The sequence below is a fragment of the Cricetulus griseus genome, chromosome X (genome assembly GCF_003668045.3).
Source record: "Cricetulus griseus strain 17A/GY chromosome X, alternate assembly CriGri-PICRH-1.0, whole genome shotgun sequence".
NCBI classification, from domain to species: Eukaryota; Metazoa; Chordata; class Mammalia; order Rodentia; family Cricetidae; genus Cricetulus; species Cricetulus griseus.
Genome location: NC_048604.1, coordinates 39,456,717 through 39,462,599, shown reverse-complemented (window position 1 = coordinate 39,462,599; position 5,883 = coordinate 39,456,717). Strand labels below are relative to the sequence as shown.

The following is a 5,883-nucleotide window of genomic DNA, read 5'->3' as shown; positions in this document are numbered from 1 at the left end:
CAGCTATGTAATCAAGATAACTTAATCTCTCTTGAGTTTCAGTATCCTTGACTGTTAAATGGAGAGAGTGCTGCTTACTGACTACTTGAAGTCTATATGAGGATTGAATTGAGAACTCAATTGTGAATGTCCTTATAGATATACCCATAGCACATAGGAGGTACTACATGTTAAGCCAATTGCATTTCTACGTCTTATACCTGCTAGTGTGCTAATGTGAACATTTTGAGTGTCTTTGAAACTCAAAGGGGACTTAACTATAATGGTATGATTTTAGGTGGTAGAGATCTCAGCTTTCTGTGATCAGTGTCCATCTGCCAGCTCAGCAGGCTGACATGATGTGTGAAGTAATTTTTAATTACAGTACAACTATGCTCTATTGGCAACTAACCAGTGGCCAGGTGGCCATTTGTTTCTTGTACAGAACTAGGACACATAATCAAAGTAAGTCTTAGTGTAAAAATTCCATAGTTCAAAGCCAATTTGATAAGAGTGAAGCAGAATTGAACTCAGCATAAAGAGCTGATTGCAAGGCTGTAACAGAAACTGCTGCTCTACTAACAAAGTGGTCTCTTTTGGTTTCAAAAGCTCAAGAGTGTTTACTACTGAAGGAACCGGCTTCCCTTTTGGCAGCCATAATGGTTGAACATGTGCTTCTATGACCTTGTCCTAGAAACCAGAAAGTCAGATGCCTGTCTTGTGACAAGGAACCAATCAGAAGTTAGCTGGTGGTGCTATGCTTTATGGCTCTGGGTGTGCTTTACGGACAAGCGCACAGCAATGACGTAGAGAGCATAGCAACCACCCTGGGAGGGCCTATGAGCCATAACAACCAGTTGACCAATCAACACAGGGCAAGCCCTCCAAGCCTGGAGGCACACCAATCGTAAGCCTGTGCGTACCCCTAGACACTCCCCTTACGCTGCCCTATAAGATCTTTGGGGAGACCTTAGGAGCCGTCTTTTCTAGCTGTCTGCCGTGGCGGGTGGGTGAAAGACCCGAGCTAACATGGGGTTAGTTCGTTAAATTACAATAAAGCCTCGTGCAGTTTGCAGCAAGCTCTCGAATCCGCCTGGTGATTGGGGTGACCGCGAACCTGGCCTGAGACCCCGGATACTTGAGTTTTCGGGGGTCTAACACTACCAACCAAACAGGGAATTATGTATAACATGATTAAGTCTTGAAGGCTAGGGACCTCCATAGTATTATTCTCAGAAAGGTGTGAATAGAGTCTTTATTGTCGATATTGATATAAACCTAAGGGCTGCTTTAAATGTAGAATAGCCTAATAGTGGCATTACCCTACAGCTTGTGTTCTACAATAAAGGTTCTAAATAACAGTAAGGAGAAATTGTTTTGTTGGGATGGAATGCCATTGTGTGTGTTTATGTAAATTGTGGTACCATTTCTCATTTCACTTGTGCTTAGTCTTTTAACTAGCATGCTTCTACTGTATCTTCAGGCCAACTTTTAAACCTTTATAATCTGGCACACAGCAAGGTCATAGCAGTGTGCAATAACATTGAATACAAAATGAATATAGCACAGTAGCTATAATTTTCTGACCTCAAATTTTGAGCATTAGAGAATACATATATGTATATATACATATATATATGGGCTGAAATCAGTAGAAAAATACATAGTTATCCAAATAGATGAAAGATATGGATTATTTAAACTGGTGGGCTGGAGTCAATCCAGGAGTACCAATCCTAGAGGACAATTCTGTGAGAATTGTAAAGATTAGAGGGAAAGGTATTTTCTGTGAGCAGTTTACCAGTATCTGAAGCTTATTTAAACTGTGTTTTGCTCTGTTAAGTATACTAGTGCAGAAATCATCAGGGAAGTACATCTAAGAGGTTTGTTAGTAATTAGGGTATCCAGGAGAAAGACAAGAAGACAGATGGTGTTAAGTAAATATAAACTATCCAAGCTAGTCAAAGGGGCTCACACCTGTAATCAAAGCACTTAGAAGCATAGGCAGAAAGATTGCAAGTTCAAGCCTAGCCTAGGTTAGGGTAGTGAGACCCTAACTCTAATAGGTTAGGTATCTAGTCAACATTGCAGAATGGATGGGGGAAGGCTACAAGCCCCCTAGGCCTTGTTGAAGAGCTACAGGAGTCAAAGACTGCTAAGGGAGAGGGAAAATCAGTTTTCATGTAGAGACAAGCTCTCGTATAGGTGGCCCATGCCCAAGTACTCAGCCCTATGTACACATACAGAACATGAGAATGTGAATTTGAGAGGGGGTTGGAGGTACAGGAGGAGCTGGAGTGGGGAAGGAGGGGGGGGGAGATACGACAAAAATACATTATTATCACATATGAAATTATCAACAAAAACTAAAAATAGAGCAGAAGTTGACCGTTCTAGTAGCTTGAGGTATCGGCGGGAGTGGCCGAGGGGCTCGAGGAGCCGTTACTGGAGCTGGAGCAGCTGGTGAGCATGAGCAGCGAAGTTAAACCTGATCAAGATGACAACCTCCCGAAAGCACCACAACTTCGTGGCAGAGCCCATGGGGGAAAAGCCAGTGGGGAGCCTGGCGGGGATTGGTGAAGTCCTGGGCAAGAAGGTGGAGGAAAGGGGCTTTGACAAGGCTTATGTGGTCCTTGGCCAGTTTCTGGTGCTAAAGAAAGATGTAGATGGCTTCTAAGAATGGCTGAAGGACATGTGTGGTGCCAATGCCAAGCAGTCCCGGGACTGCTTTGGGTGCCTTCGAGAATGGTGTGATGCCTTCTTGTAATGTAGTCTGGGGACTCCTCAGTCCCCCGGCCACAGAATTGAGTCTCCAGAGTCTGAAGCCCGGTGGGGCTCCTCCCTGTCCTCCGTGAAGGGAAAGATTACTGTTGTCACACACACCTCCTATGTACTCCAGGGTCTTTTGGGAGTTCTCTCCCCTCAGCATTTCAACCTTTTTAGGATTCTTGCCCTTGCATGCCTTGCTCCTCTCGCGCTGCAGTTCCATGGCAACAGTTAACTTTCCCGAATGGATTCCTGGCCCTTTTCTCCCTCCATACATGATCTGTTGGATGTCCTTTGGCCCTTTTTTTTTCTTTTTTGGTGAAAATAGTCACCATCCTTACAAAGATTTTTAGACTAATAAAGTCAGTGGCCTTCAAAAAAAAAAAAACTAAAAATAAATCAGGAAAAATTTAAAAGGCTGGCTGCTTACAAGGTTAAAGGATAAAACAGATTGTATCATAGTGACAATGCTCATGTTAAGTCACTTCCCAAGCCAACATTTCTATTGGGCTGATTGGTTTTGGAGAGAAGACACTGGCTTGATGTTTCATACTGTTGGTATATTTGTGATGAGATCTCAGTGCATGGATTTTTTGTTGTGTCTGATGCAGCCAGAGCAGGTTGGGGCAGAAGGGAAGGAAGAATGGGTGGGTTGGACCTAGAGGTTGGAAATGGCTTAGGTGGAATGAAGTCAGGTAGACAGAGGTGACTGGATTGATGTGTACAGGATGTGTGCACTGGTCTAAGCCTGGAGTGTAGGAGTAGATCTGGCTGGGTGGAAAGGTTGGATGTAGTATAAGAAGGGCCTGGCAAAGCCTAGAGGTTAGTTTCTATATAGGCAGCTGTAGTCAGACTAGGCCAGGGCACTGAATGTGAGACCCAGGCTAGATCTCTGATGGATTGGGGCGGGGGCATGGAGGGAGGAGGATCAGTCAGAGTCACAGGGCTAGATCCTGAAGAAGGATGTGCAGGACATGGTTGCTTAGAGAGGTTGGATGTGACATGGGTTATTTTTATTTGACAGGGTTTTACACTGTATTCCAGTAGTTCGAGTTCCCCTGGACTTCATTTCAGTACTCTGCATCAGCCTCTCAAGTGTTTGGATTATAGGTGTGAGCCACCACACCAAGTTATAAGGTCCTTTGCCTAGAAGTTTATAGGGAAAGAGACACCTGAAGTCATAGCTGGAGAATGTATAGGATTAGAGAAAGCAGGTAATTATTTTTATCATTTTGCCTTGTTTTAAGCTAGAAGTAGAAATGTGGTGGCTTCATGAATCAAGTCAAATGGACTAGTGGCACAGGTTATTAGACAAGGCAGGAAGGGACAACCATTTTGTCATTTTAAAAATTAATTTTTATTTGCCAGCTTTCTGCATGTCTATAATGAATTTTAGTCCTCCTCACCCCATTAAACACTCTCATTTCCTATCCTCCCACTAAAAGCCTTCTTCCCTAAAAATTTGCTTCCTGTTTTCATGACTTATGTGTGACTGAGTTTAAATAGGATTGCCTGCATGAGTGTAGTTGGATGTTTTTCTCTGTCTCACCCAGTCCCACTGGACCAGTTTCTCTTCTGTCTGCCAAGACCCTGCAGCTGCTTATGAAATAACACTCTGCCTCTGCCACCCTTCCTATCAATAGACCCTCAGAGAAGAGTGGTGTCCTCGTGAAGCCTTCCCCTTTACACAATGACATGGTAACGGGTCTAATAGTATGGGGTCCTTGTATAGGTAACCATAGCTACAGTGAACTCGTGAGTGCATTGGCCATTCCATTTACAATACTGTTTTACAGCATTCATCCTCAGACTCCAGCTTCTGGCCTTTACAATTTCCCCACTTCTCTTCTGTGACAGGCTCTGAGCCTTGCAGTCAGTATGGTGGCATATGTGTATGTCCCATTTATGACCTAGTACTCAACAGTCACGTAGTTTTTGCACTATCAGATCCAGTGTGAATCTTTTTATCACCTGCCATTAACTGCAAAGAGAAGCTTTTTTCTGATAAAGACTAAGAGATATGTTTATCTGTAGGTCTGAAGACATATTTAGATGACAATGTGATACTATGTCAGTTTAACAAACCCATATCTTGCCAGATGGGTCATTATTGTAGCTTGCATTGTTCATAGCTGTGTAGAACTGTTGATGGCTTTTCTCTACCAGCAGCCTGCATAGAACCTTCCAGCACTGCAAAAGCTAGGCAGCAAGGAGGAAGCCTCCAAGTCAGTACCAGTGTATGGTGTCTTCAGCAATAAGGTCTTAAACATCAAATTCTGCTGGGCAACAAAGAACAAGAGCAATAGCTTGCATTATCTAGGAAGGGGCGTATATGGGACCCCCTCAAACCATTTTATCTTTTGAGATTCAAAGTAAGTGGGGAAACATTACATAAAGTGGATGGATGGGTTTACTGAGTCACACCATGGATTGAATCAGAATGGGACACTTATACTTAAGAATAGGAAACCTCCTGCAGATATGTTACCTTAATGTAACAGAAGATTCTTTTTATTTTATGGCAATGACACAGATCATTTACATGAACATACATTTAGTAAGGCAGAGGCTTTAAAAATGAGTCAGCCTGGACTCAACTGGCATTTTTCAAGGAGAGCCCCAGAGATGATTGCATATAGACTTTATTCATCTTGTATCATCCCTAAAACCTGCACAGTAATATTTTTCCAAATCTGTTACACTTTGGGGAGGATATAAATATGAATTATATAAATAGACCCACTAGGTGGGATGCAGCAGGCAGAGGCACCTTAATGTAAACATCCTAGCAATATTCCATGCATATAGTACAATATGTTTTTCACTCTGCTCTCATACGGGCCTTCTAAGCTAGAAAGATGCTATCTAGGGAAAATTGTAATTAGCTACACTGGAATACAGCCAGGTTTTTCAACACCCAAACCATGCAGAGAAACAACAGAATCTCAATCTCTCTCTCTCTCTCTCTCTCTCTCTCTCTCTCTCTCTCTCTCTCTCTCTCTCTCTCAAATTAGAGAGAATATACATGCTATATATTATGGTGATGATTTTAAGTAACTTTTGTAATTCATAAATAAAAGGTTTTATGAAGGAAGATAGTATTTGATGGGTCCTTATATAATGAATAGGCTTGTGATT

General features: G+C 42.5%; 1 pseudogene; it reads left to right on the top strand.

Moving 5' to 3' along the window:
* The first annotated feature begins 2,461 nt into the window (after positions 1-2,461).
* On the top strand, positions 2,462-2,746 carry LOC100751307 (annotated as a pseudogene).
* Positions 2,747-5,883: the final 3,137 nt, after the last annotated feature.